The sequence below is a fragment of the Lonchura striata genome, chromosome 28, assembly GCF_050655825.1.
Source record: "Lonchura striata isolate lonStrDom1 chromosome 28, ASM5065582v1, whole genome shotgun sequence".
Classification (NCBI taxonomy): domain Eukaryota; kingdom Metazoa; phylum Chordata; class Aves; order Passeriformes; family Estrildidae; genus Lonchura; species Lonchura striata.
Window position 1 is genome coordinate 7,233,241 of NC_140730.1, and position 13,678 is coordinate 7,246,918.

At 46.8% G+C, this 13,678-nt stretch overlaps 2 long non-coding RNA genes across 2 annotated transcripts; one reads left to right on the forward strand and one right to left on the reverse strand.

Moving 5' to 3' along the window:
• Window positions 1-1,795: 1,795 nt before the first annotated feature.
• Window positions 1,796-3,588, reverse strand: LOC116184530 (uncharacterized). The gene is made up of 2 exons (XR_014950306.1): window positions 3,112-3,588; window positions 1,796-2,225 (listed from the first exon to the last, which is right to left on the reverse strand). It is a non-coding gene; the product is annotated as an uncharacterized LOC116184530 (long non-coding RNA).
• Window positions 3,589-3,993: 405 nt separating this feature from the next.
• On the forward strand, window positions 3,994-6,400 carry LOC144247585 (uncharacterized). The gene is made up of 2 exons (XR_013341212.2): window positions 3,994-4,540; window positions 5,460-6,400. It is a non-coding gene; the product is annotated as an uncharacterized LOC144247585 (long non-coding RNA).
• The last annotated feature ends 7,278 nt before the right edge of the window (window positions 6,401-13,678 follow it).

Here is a 13,678-nt window from a genome sequence, read left to right on the forward strand (position 1 = left end):
ACTTTATTACAAGAGTTTGTGCGCTTTGGAATTTGTTGGGTTTTTTTGTTTGGTTTTGGTTTTGGTTTTGTTGTGGCTGTTTTTTTGGTTTTTTTTTTTTGGTGGGTTGGCTTTTTTGTGGTTTGTTTCATTTTGGGTTGGGGGTTTTTGTGGGGTTTTTTTTTGTTTGTTTTGTTCTTTTTAATGTTTGTTTGGTTTGGTTTTTATCCCCTTCTGGTGTTACTGTGTATTTTCATAGTGTTGCTATCAACTGTACTGCAATAAATATTTTTTCAAAATATACTTCCTGAAATTTGCATTGATAATTACCTGATATTTCTACATTTTTTAGGAAGACCCTTTCTTTAGCAGTAACCTGGACACTTGCACAATTTCATCCTTGACACCAGTCTCCACTTGTTAACTGAATATGTTCACTTTTCCTATCTCTTCTAAAATGAAGGGAATGGTTTGGGGGTGAGATGGGGAGAGGAAGCATCAAGGAAGAAAGGGAAGTGGAAAAGCTGAGTGGCCACTCACCAGCTATGTTTCAGTGCAACATATGTTTCAGTTGTGGCACTGGTCCTCTTGGATCCCTCCAATGATAGGGATTTAGTATTGAACCACATTCAATATGGTGATTCATCTCTTAATATTTAGCAATTAGTTTTTCATTAGAGGCCTTGACAGGTCTTTGCTACCAAAAAAATTTCACAATAAACTCCATCTGGTTTGAGCAGGTAGAATGGATTTGTAACCCCAAGACAAAATAATTTAGTACTTGACCAAGGGATGGTATAGGAATGTGTCAGCCTCACCTGGCTGGGAAAACAGAAGATCCTGGCAATCCCTGGGGCTGCATTCCTGCGCATTCAGATTGGAAACCTGTTCAGAGTACACTGCAGCTCCTGCCTTGCCCACTCTTCCAGGCTTTCCCTTTGTGGAAGGTGGAGCAGAGGAGGAAACTGCTGCAGGTACAGGTCCCACCCTGATAAAAAGTCATTTAAGCTCTAGCTCAAAGACACTTGCAACATAGCTGACTGTGTGCATAGGATAAGACTAAATTTTTGGGATGTCAGACACAGACAGTAGAGATTGGATCTGTTTAGGTATGGAGTGTTTCTTCTACCAGATAAATAATGGAATTGCTTCCAGTACGTAATAAAGACAAAGGAAAACCTTGTGTAGCCTTTGATGCAGAGCTCCTTCTCATTCGTTGACCAGTTTCCTGTACATTTGCGTCTAACAAGTTTTCTGATACTATCTGGGATTTTATAATGACTGACATTTTCATAAATCTGGAGATACAGGATTTCCAATGCTATTTCTTAACTGCTTTGGTTTCTCAGCAGTTGCTGCCATGGCCTCCTGTTTCTCATTTTACAGTCTTGTATTTATGTGTCTTGAATAGGATTATTTCTAGCTTTCTCCTTCTAGAAGGGACTCAACATATATTACATAACATTTTCCTATCAGTCCAAATTCAATCTGGCCTCAGCATTAGTGCTCAAAAAATTGCTAGTAATGAGTCCAAGTCTGGAAGTAGTACTCATACCACAGAATTCTGCTCCTGAATTTCATCTTTCATTGAATAAAATTGTTTCCAGCAGTGTCAGGACAGAAAGCACTAAAGCAAGTAGATAAAATGAATGGTATACCATGAGTAATGGGTGAAATCTTCCTCATGCACTACGAGAAAGTTTGCTGGGATGTAAAAAAGAGCAAAGAGGAACATGGCACACAATTGTGGGCTTAAAGCCAATAGCAGACTGACTGCAGGACAAGGTTTTTTTCAAGACAAGACATCACACTGTAATGTGTAAAGGGTGTGTTTTTTTCTGAATCCAGCATCTATTGTTTGACAGGAGCCTTGAAAAATAATATTCTTTTGCTACAAAATTTACGTCCTTACTGTTATGTGTAGTAGTAGAAATTCATGCCATTTCTAGTATGATATATGTGATATTGAATATCTGTTGGACACATTTGTATTAGGACTCCCCCCAACCCTCGCAGGTGAAACCTGGTGTATGTTGAAGCCCGATTTACACGTAGAAGGATGCGGCTCGGCCAGGAGATGGACCATGTCTGGAGAGATACGGGGGACCCCAGGCGCTGATCATCTGGTGAACGACCCGGGATGGATATCATGGAAATCCTCGGACAGATCCATGTGAATGCAGTGTTCCCGTAAATTTCATCAAGAGATTCACCAACTCCTGACACTGAATTTTTCTTCTTCATCACTGAAAAATAAAATCTTATTAACCTATGGACTCTGAATAGAAGAAAAAACTGACTGATGAAATCTTGGCCTCAGGTGGAATTTTCCCTATAAAAACCACTTGTGCCAGGATGGAGGTGTGTGGCATAAAGGAAAACCTCTGCTGAGGCTGACTTTTTTGATGCACACCCAGTGCCAACCCCGGGCTCAGCTCTGTTCTTTCCTTGTGGCTGGCTAGATAGAATATGATTGCAAAATAAATATTTTATTTTTTAAATATTAGTTTGGTTGGACATATTTTCATTTATAACATTACTGAGGCAAAATTCAACCTGTATCACACTGGAGGAAGTGTTAACCAAGTCTGGACAGAGAGAATTCTGGTTTATGCTTGGAATTGTTCCCTCTTTTGTGGCAGGAAGGCAAGTAACTTCTAAGCATGGCCCTTTAAACTCTTATACTGGAACCAGACACTGGTCTCATGTGATCAGAAAGAAATTATAATTTAATTTAAAAACCACAACATATTTCCCAACATTTCAACAGAAAAGGGGTAAAAGAAGATGCTGAGGGGTCAGTGCTCAGGGTATCCCAAGTTTCCAGAATTCCATTGTCATTTTTCTACAGAGTGATTTGTTTATAATAGCATCTTGGAGGTTAAAGGTTTTCCTTTTGTTTTTCTTTTCTCTTGGGGAATTTCCTCCCATCCCCTTTATTTTTTTGTAAGAAACAATAACGATTGGGTACTTAAGAAGGGCAAAATAAATTGCCAAGCTCAGTGGAGAGAAGGGCATCTGGCTGCATTTCTCTGAGGGTTTCTGAAATCTGAGGGTTTCTCTCAGAGTGGCAAATACTGCAAGGATTGGGCTGGTAAAAGAAAGGGCTGGGGCAGCTACAAGATGGCTTACTCTCGGCTTCAGAGGAAGAGGGCTGGAGTTGATAGGGATCACTGCCACTGAAGGAGCCCAGCCCGATATTGCTGCTTCTGCCAGGACTTTTGCCCGTGACAGCACTGAACTGGGACCTTACTGACACCTGCCTCAGCAGAAAGGACCCTCTCCGTCTACTCGGGTGCCTCAGGGGAACCCCCGCGATCCCCAGGCCCCCTCCCCCTCCCAGCGGAGTTCGGGAGCCGAGCGGCCACCGCCCGGCCCCGCCGCTTCTCCGCCACGGCTCCGGGCTTCTCACTGCCCCGGAACTCAGCGCCCCTGCCTGCCGGGACACCCCTCGGCTCCTGCTACAGCTGCGGAGTTCCTGTTACATTCTGTTTGCTACTCCGGAGTCTGCTCGTCCCTGCGGCTCCAGACACCGCTCGAGGTTCCTGCTGCGGCCCACTCGCGCCATCCAGCCCGCCGCCATTGCCGTGGGGCGAGGCGGCTGAGCCCGCGCCACAGCGCCCCCTGCAGCCGCGGGGGAATCATCGCACCTGCCCGGCCCGGCCGGGAGCCACCGGCGCCCCTGCCGGCTGTGCCCGGAACTGCGCCAAAGGGGAGAGTGCGGGCGGCCGGGAGAGGCAGGGCCGGGGCTGGGCTCCGGGCCGGGGCTGGGCTCCGGGCCGGGTCTGGGCTCCGGGCCGGGGCTGGGCTCCGGGCCGGGGCTGGGCTCCGGGCCGGGGCCGGGGCTGGGCCGGGGCCGGGGCTGGGCCGGGGCCGGGTCTGGGCTCCGGGCCGGGGCTGGGCTCCGGGCCGGGGCCGGGGCTGGGCTCCGGGCCGGGGCTGGGCTCCGGGCCGGGGCTGGGCCGGGGCCGGGGCTGGGCCGGGGCCGGGTCTGGGCTCCGGGCCGGGGCTGGGCTCCGGGCCGGGGCCGGGGCTGGGCTCCGGGCCGGGGCTGGGCTCCGGGCCGGGGCCGGGGCTGGGCTCCGGGCCGGGGCTGGGCTCCGGGCTGGATCTGGGCTCTGGGCCGGGTCTGCGCTCCGGGCCGGGGCCGGGTCTGCGCTTTTGGCCGGGAGTGGATTTGTGGTTCTGTTGCTTCTGCTGCTGCGGTTGTTTGTTTGGTTTATTATACCTTCTGGTAAAGAACTGTTATTCCTTTTCCCTTATCTTTGCCTGAATGCTCCATAAATTCAAATTTAAAATATTTTGGAGGGAAGGAGATCACATTTTCAATTCCCAGGGAGGTTCCCACCTTCCTTGGCAGACATCTGTCTTTCAAACCGAGACAGAGATGTTCTCTGTCTCAAGACGGATGAAGTTTATTTTAGTGTACTTCCTCTTTTCCAAATACAGAATCAGCACAACCTATGGCCTGCCTGACAGAGGCACAGAATGCACAGCTGAATGGTGTTCCCTGGGACCCCACTGTCTTCTGAAACTGAAGCTCATCCTTCTCACTGCAGAGGTATAGATTCTTAAAGCAGGCAAACACACCAGATATAAACTGATTTCCACCTGTCCTTTTGACTGCATTCATCTTTCAGCCAGCCCCTTTCATGACACCATGGCTAAAAATACACACACACCTCCCAAGATCCACCACCTGCAGCTATGGAAGTGCAAATCTCCCTTCCCTTCTTCTAGGGGAGCCAGAATTTCCATAGGGTCACTGTGAAGCCTGTACCCAACAACAAACTGTTTTGTAACATCGGATGAAAGATCCTCTCACAGGATGTGCTTCCATAGCTGGCACAGTGGGGGAAAGCCCTTTACCTGTCGTTTCCAAGTATTAACTGACTCATCTCCCCAGAAGGGAGGAGGACAAGCAAGACAGTAGCCTGATACTGCTCAGCAGTGCTTCACCTTCCTCTCTTATCCGTTCTTGGCTAAGGTCTTGCAAGGTGCAGGTATTTGCATTTGCCAAGATCTAGATCTAGTTTTCTGCTAGATATCTTCCAGTAGGCAGCATGGGTCACCCCATAAGCCAGTAGCCTCAAGTAGCTAGAGATGGTCATAGGGAAGGCAGGCAGGAGACAGGCTCAGCTTCATGCTTAAATCCAGGCTACCTTAAATTCAGAGGCTACTGTCTTATGTTAATTAACAAAATATGCATAGCAACCAATGTGAAAGAACTTCAGAACCATTCCCATAGGTAATAAGAGGCTTTCCCTTTGAGATGAAAGGGTGTTGCTCTTAATGTCTGGTTTCTTCTGGAAGTGCCCCTTCTCCAGTGCATCCTGGCTGTTCTGCATCAGGCCTCTAGACCTGAAACAGCTGGAAGCCCCACTCACTTCTGCAAGTCTCAGGGCTGTGTGGTTCTAACCTGTGCTTCACATGTCCAAGAACAGTGTTTCTCCAAGTGATGAAGCCTCTCTGTCTTCCAGGAAATAATTACTCACAACAGCAGGCAGCAAAAATCTCTTCATGGGGTTCATCACACACACTATTCTTGCAACTGTGGACCTCTGAGGGCTGGAATTACTCCTATACACAGAAGAACATGGCTCTGAAAAGAGGGCATGAAGACAACAGAAATGATTTGTCTCTTTACCAGCTAAGAAGTGGCTGTGGCTGTGAGACACAAAACCTGTGATGATGATGAGCAAGGCCTCTCTTACAAACACATAGTGCTGTGATAGCCCTATTTGGGCACTTGATGGTAATTGCCACTAATGCTCCACTGTGCTCCTTCGTTGTCCTTTGGGCAGGAGTGTCCTGGTTTGTAAGATAAGCTTGTATTCTATTTGCCATCTGTTGGAGGTTGGGCAGGTTTGTTATCTCTTCCAAGAACAATGGTTTGCTCCGAAGAGGTAATAGTTTGTTAATGAGCCATTGACTGACTCACTGCAGGCCTGGTAACGTAACACCATCCCATTGTGAGATGCTCCACCCAGAGGGGGAAGCCAAGCACTCTTTTATGGGATAAAGGGGTACCTTTTGGGAGACAGGGCAGCTCTCTCTCTCTTCTGCGGGATTCCCAGAGAAGCAGCTCCTTCGGCGGGATTCCCAGAGAAACGGCCGGAGTGCGGTAAGGCAGCGGCGGCGGAGCTCAGAGGCGGCCCCGGCGCAGAGGAAGACCGGCCCCAACTGCCACCAGATCTTCAGAGAAAACTATACCCTTCAAAAGATCACCACTTCAGCTGCAATTCATCAGCTACTGCAAGAGGAGCAGCTGTCATTTCAACTGGACTGCTACCAACACCCCGAATCCTCAGGGTGTCAGGTTGTGGACTTTATCACTAGTTTTTTGTTTGTACCAAATGCATTTGCCTTTTAAAATTGTTATCTAGTTTCTCCTAGTAAAGAATTGTTACTCCCATTCCCATATCTTTGCCTGAGAGCCTTTTAATTTAAAAATCCTGGTAATTCGGAGGGAGGGGGTTTACCTTCTCCATTGCACAGGAGGCTTTTGCCCTCCTTCACAGACTCCTGTCTTGTCAAACCAAGACAAGGAGAGAGCTGGACAAGAGTCTATTCAGCCTCTGTTGGTAAAATGAAAGAGGTGAAGGAGTCCCTGGTGTGTAATAGAACCAGGGAGCAATCGAAACCAAACTGAGGATTTGTAGCTATTGAGTCAGAAATTACACAGACTCACCAGAAGGCTGGTTTGCATAGCACCTCATCTTTACTTTGGAGCCTTTTTTTTTATACATTTTTTCAATACAGACAGACCTGGTTGGTCAATTAATCAACACATTTCACATGACTGGCTAATCAACAAGGCGCCTTTCTTATAAACAATCTTTGAGAAAAATAAGAAAGCAGAGAGTAGGAAAACAGCATCTGCAGGTTGTTTACAATAACAAGCTGTCATTATTCATCTTCAACTCCCTAAAGTCTCTCAAGCCAATTCTGGGAAAACTTACCTAGTTTTCTTGCTCTCTGATCAGGCTGTCACATCCACAGGTCCCCCTTTTTGTTTAATGGAGGAGGCAGTGTTTGTAATCCTCTGTGAGGTCCCTTGCAGAAAGGAGAGCACAGCTCAAGCTTCCTCTAGCAGTTGCTAGTTATTAATCAGAACCTCAACTGGACAACATTTTGAAATGGTCAGAGAAATCAAATCTTGTGATTCCCTCTTACCAGAAATACACTATTAATCTTAAAATCAGTTAGCTATTCTAATACAATCTCAATACTAAGTCTAATATAACAATAACTTATCATTAATTTGTTCAAAGAACTGACAGCCTGTCAACAGTTCTTTTTCAGAAACAAAGAAAGGATGGAACTTTTACTCCCCACTCATGGAGGGACCATCTGACTGATGGTTGACATCTTGATCATTGGTTGGAGGTTGCTTGTTGGACACATTCTCTTTTTGGTGTCACAAATCAGGATGGACACCTCACAGGTGCCCATCATACTCCAGTATCTGTGGAAACACATGCATACCCGTGGCCCCAGGTGATAAGGTCGTATCGGCCCTCCCACGTATTAGTGTCTAGGTCTTGTGTCCAGACGTTCGCTCAAGGCAGGTGCGTCTCACCTGAAGAGTGCAATGAGAGAAAATGATTTAGAATGACAGGATTCTTTGAGTTCTGTGGCACTGTAAGATGATTGATTATATATCGAGCTTTTCCAAATTGACTATGTGGGGTCTCCCCAGGCATTCCCCTTTTTTGTTTGTTCAGACATGCTTTGAGGTACCATGAGTGCATTTGACAATGGCCTGGCCCACTGGAGAGTGCAGAATACCAAGTTTGTGTGACACTCCCCATAAATGTAAAAACTGCCGCATCTTCTGCGAGACATGGTGGGGCCATTATCAGTTTTCACAGAAAAAGGTATTCCCAAGATTGCAAAAGCCATCCTCCAATGGACAATCACATTGCAACCCTTTTCTCTAGTGTGAGCAGAGGCTCACATGGTGGAATAAAATGTGTCAATAGACATGCACATACTTGAGTCAGCCAAATTCAGCGCTGTGAGTAATATCTGTTTGCCAGAGCTGCAAGGCCTTTAGGCCTCTGCTGGTAAAGGTGCAGCAATTCCATGACACTCAGCACAAGAGCTGATGATGTCATGAGCCTCAGGTGGCATCAAATGAAATTGTTTCTGCAGGATATGTTTTTGCACTATGATGGAAAAAATCATGTGACGCTTTGGCTTGCACAATCTTGTCAGGTTGAGGCACTACCCATGCAGGGTTAGCCAACCTGTCAGCCCTGGCATTATCTTCTGCTATGAAACCTGGCAATTTGGTGTGACTCCAAATGTGTAAGTTGTAATACATATAAATTCAGGCCTGAATTGCACTCCATAAAGCTGTCAATAACTGAAACAAAACTGCATTATTGACTTCCTTCAGAAGTGAACAATCCAAACACTTGGTTATATCTGCAACAAAGGCAGAATCAATGACCAAGTTCAGGGGCACCTGAGAAAATTTCTGGAGTGCCATGGCAATGGCTTTTAACTCAACCAGTTGGGCCAAGCCTTACTCATGGCCCTCCAGCATTTGCCATCCAGATTCATCCTTCCAGGTAACAATGGCTTTCCCATTTTTCTGGAACTGTCAGTGAAGACAGTGGGCCTTTGCACTGGCACCTGGCTACTTTTTAGCCGCAACAACAGGTTAGTTTTTTTTGCCAACTACTATAACTTGTGATTGGGCATATGATAGGCAATCTACCCTGAGAAGTTTTGCAGTGCACTTTGCAAAGGAACACTGTTAGCAAACTCTTCCCGTTCTACTGGAATAATGATTGTTGCGGGATCAGCTGCCATTAATTGCAAACACCGTTGATGGCATTTGATTATCAAATGAGTGATCAGCTCACATAATGAGGGTGCTGTCTTTCTTGGTTGATGGGTCAGGAAGACCCATTCCAAAATGTGCAAAGGATCAAACCATTTGTCACTCCATTGGCCAATGACACCCATAGGATAAAAATCTGGATTGGTAATGAAGACAGTGATATCTATAGAAAGGTCTACTCAATGAACCTGACAAGCAGAAACAGCCTTTTGGACCTCTCCCAGCGCTCGTTGCACCTCAGGAGTCAATTCCCAAGGTGATCTCAGGTCAGGGTCCCCCTTTGGAGTATCATACAGTGGGGACAGTTGTTTGTCAGTTAGTGACAAGTAAGGACACAACCAGCTGATGACACCCATCAATTTCTGTGCATCACTCAAGGTCAAAAATCCAAGAATTGCACCTCCTGATGCTGAATAGTTTGGGCAAGAATTTTGACTCCCAGATATTTCCAAGGAGGATGCTGTTGAACCTTCTCCAGAGCCACCTGCAGCCCACAAGAAAGCAGAGCTGCAAACAGCTGAGGCCATATCCTCAGCAACTCATCCTGGGTGGGTGGTGCCACCAGGATGTTGTCCATGTAATGATAACAACATGTGTCAGAAAACTGCTTGTGAACTCTGGACAAGGCCTGAGCTACATATGACTGACCAGGGCTATTGTGACAGCCCTGTGGCAAAACTTTCCATTGATATAGCTGCACAGGTTTGGTGTTGTTGATTGAAGGCGCTGAGAAGGCAAACTTTGGTTTGCCATCAGGATGCAAAGGAATTGTGAAGAAATAATCCTTCAAATCAATGATCAAGATTTCCTTCCCATCCTCCAGGGAGAAGGGTAGGTGAGGGCATACCAGCCTGCTGTGCCCCCATGCTTTCTATTACTGCATTAATTTTTCAGAGGTCCTATGAGAGACTCCATTTCCCAGATTTTTTTCTTTATCACAAAGACAGGAGTATTCCAAGGACTAGTAGAAGGCTCAGTTGTGATGCGGAGGATCAGAAATGGGACATCACACCTTGATCAATATGATCAAGTGAAGCCAACTTTATTATACAGAAGCCTATAGTTATAATATATTCTGCTGTCCATGCTCCTCTAGCTAACACAGTATTGGTTAATCTAAACTGTCCACACATCTAAGATTAAATGCTGATTGGATCACCCAATTCTACATGCATATTGCTGTGGTCATCTGGCCCACCCTTAGTCCTCTTTATTTCACTTTCCCGAGCTTTGCTGACAACTTTGCTGACAACTTTGCTGATTCTTGCTGACTCTTCTTCTTTTCTCCGTCCTCAAGGATTCACTGTCCCCGTTCTTTGAACTGGCTACTTTGTTACCAGAAGGCTGGATTGTGCATCTGCTGAATGTGTCCATTGACCTGCAAAAATTCCTCAACACTCAACGTGTCCCTGTTGAAGTTGTTCCTGAACCAATTCACGAAGGGTGACCAATTTGTCTTTTGTCAGGGATCCCTGGTGTACCCAAATGGGTTTGTCCACCAGCCACCATAAAGGCAGTGCAGCATATCTTCAATACAGTGGCCCCAATTAAAAATCCATCCCAATTCATACACTCCAGGCAGACAATACATCCTGCCCCCAAAGATTGATCAGAGATGGAGTGATATGGAGCCAAACTGCAGCTGTCTGCCCATTCATGTTACTGATCAGCACAGACCATTGGCTTACCAAAGTATGTGCTGCACCCCCCACCTCTTCAATGGCCAACCCTCTGGGAGCCAAAGACCACATAGAAGGCCATGCAAAGAGGGAGACAACTGTCACATCCACCCCTGTGTTGATCAAACCTCAAAGCCCAATCTTCGTCAGGGAAGCATCCGGTAGTATATAAATGAAAGCTCCAATTTATTAATTTAAGAAAATTTATTAAATGTACTAAATATAAATTTAGAGAATAACAACAAAAAGAAAAGTCACTATCAAACACTATCAAAAAATAAAAAAAAGGTCAGTGCCAAGCCCGGGTGTTGGTGTTGTGTGAGACACAGGTTTGACTGCTGCAGCAGAGGGTCTCTTATGCTCCATGTTGACTGACCTGTCTGGCTGATTTTTATATGATTTTTCTTGCTTGAGGCAGAGTCCCTTTTCTTCCTTTTTGGACTGCACGTATTCAGGTGGAGTTCTTTTCTCTGTGGCAAGTTGAACAGTACATGTCCGGAGAGTGATGAACACCCATGATCATGTTCCCGGAATTAGGTATTGAGATGTATCTCCCTGATGGCTCTGGCTATCTCACTTTCAGATATTTACAGCATATTTATCATCTGGGCGTTCCTTGGACCACTTGATGGGTGATCCATCTCCGGGCTGGCTATGTTCAACTGCTTGTGAATGGAGTCCTCCCTCCTTTGTCTAGGTGGTTTCAACATTGTGTTGCAATCCCTGTAGCTGGCTTGTGTGTTTTTAAAAACTTCTTATAAGAGTATATCTTACAGCACATAACTATAAAATACATGACAATTTTATTTGCACAAATTATCATACACATATAGCAGTAGGGTCAGAGTACACATCATCTGGGGTTGTCAAACAGAAAAATTTGTAGACCATAAGACTTGTGTCAGTCTCATGTATTCAAAGCCACCATTCCCACGAGTCCACTGGCCAGTGCTGGGGACACATGACTGAAAAGGCACAAGTGAAGCAATCCGAGTCCCTGCCGGAATAGTGACGGGGTGGGGGGGGGTGTGGGGGCGTGGAGGGGGAGGGGGGGTGGTTGTTGTGGAAACTTAGTACAAATTTGACCTGAAAAGCCAAGTCAATGACACCTGGTTGAACAAAGATTTCTTGGTGGGTGACACTAGATCTTCCCACAAGCGGTGCACTCAATCCTTGTCTCAGAGGTTCAAACACATCTATTGGTGGTTACCAGTATTGAGAATGGGACGTGCCCTGGCTTGTCTGGCCCCTGCTGTTGAACCAAATAGCAGCAACTGTGGTGTTTCACCCCAGAGACACTTTTGGCTAGCTGGATGTTGCAGGACTTGTTGCATGGAGACAAGTCCAGGCAAGCCAGAATTCAGGTGGCGGGATGGGGCTTCCTTTCACTGAGGTCCGCTCCTCAGATTTCCCGCTGTTGGAGAAGCCTTTAAGGCTATGGTGAAGGAAAGGAGTCGATTCTGATGGGGGGTTTAATCCTGAGCTTTTATTCTGGCCCGCAGGCCTCTGAATCCAGTCACAGTTCTAAGCAGAACTCCCATGCAGACCTCTGAATCCTGTCACTGCCCCATCAGAACTCTCTTTTACCTGGGGGAGGCGAGGGGGGAAGTGTGGGATGATTATGCTCCTTTGCACGGTTGGGGTGTAGTTAGGCAGAGATCTCTGAAGCTTGCTCTTGGGGAGAGAGGTTTATTCAAAGATTCAGGAATGCCCGAGCCTCGTGTTCTCAGGCGTAGCACGTGGCTGGGCTTAGGAGGACGGGGGAGGGGAGAGAGAAACGGAGGGTTTAGGAGAGGGGAAGCCCCAGAGGGGGAGGGAGTCCTAGAGGGGAGGAAATCCAAGAGGCCGCACGGCTGCTCGGAGCCCCCTTATCAGGGGCTCCCAGGTGGGCTGGGACAAGGCATGGGCCAATGGGGTTACAGACTCTGTTTTAGGGGCAGGTACAGAGGTGCGGGATGAACCACAATCTCTTGCAGGGTGGGATGGAACAGTCCATTTCACTCCAGGATTCATCCAAGGGTAGAAGTGACATTCGGCTAGCTAAGATAACAATCATATCTATCTATCCTCTGCAACAGGGAAGGGTTAGGGAGCCACCAACCAGGTACAGGAGAGGAGGTCTCAAGGGACAAAGGACACCTGGATGGCTCACTTCGGGAATGCCAGGAGTGACAGGCTGTTGGAATCTGTGGTATTGATGATTCCGAGATTGTAGAAAGTCTCTTTCTTTCTGCCCCACTGCCAAAGAAGAAGTCATTATTCGTCTGTGCTGATTTCAAGGTAGTTTATTCTGTTTAACATGTTCTGCTGCCCTGCTGCAGCTCTGTCCTGCAGGGCAGCATGTGGGGCTCTGCCCTCAGTGGGATGTTACAAACATTAAATACCAGAAACTCCCTGTGCTGGATTTACAATAACGTGCCAATATCTGTCACCTACGTTGGACAGTGTGTCCCCAGCCTGAACCAACAGAAAAATGCCAACACCACAGTGAAACATGGAGGGCATGAAAAAGGAGAAAAAGGACAAGGCACACCCAATGTCCTCCATCTTGTCCCCTTTGAACCCCTTATCTAGAATCCTAAAATTTTACTTTTGCACCTGTGCCAGACTTAATTATTACTTATATCAAACACTCAGAGCTGGTAATTCATCCTGTAAGATTGAAAACTATTTTCCATGGACAGAGATCACAGACAGTGTCTCTGGGGGCTCTGTCCAGGGGGGTTCCGGTGATTGACACAACTGGGAGGACACCTTCACGGGAGAAACCGGGGTTCTGGGGTAAGCCATAAAATCACCCCACAACAAACATCCAAAGGAACCTTATCTTCATGACAGGATTCTAAGATGACTGCTGTTGTGATACATACATCCACCCTGGCGGAGCTGTGGGTGCTGCCTCTGAGCTGGCTGGGTAGGCCTGAGCCTGTGCAACACCCTGAGGAATCACTTGTGTCAGAGCTTAATTCCCCTGTGTACTCATCCTCCTGTTTCCCAGGCCTACCAAAGATTGGCCATTAGCATCATATCTAGACTTATATTTGTTTGCATAATGACCTGCCCTTAGGCATCTAGAGCACAAGAATTTGGTATTTGGCCCTGTTCGCTTGTGTGTTCCTTGCTTTTTCTTGCCCTTATTTTTGCTCTTCTGTCATACGCCCCCTGA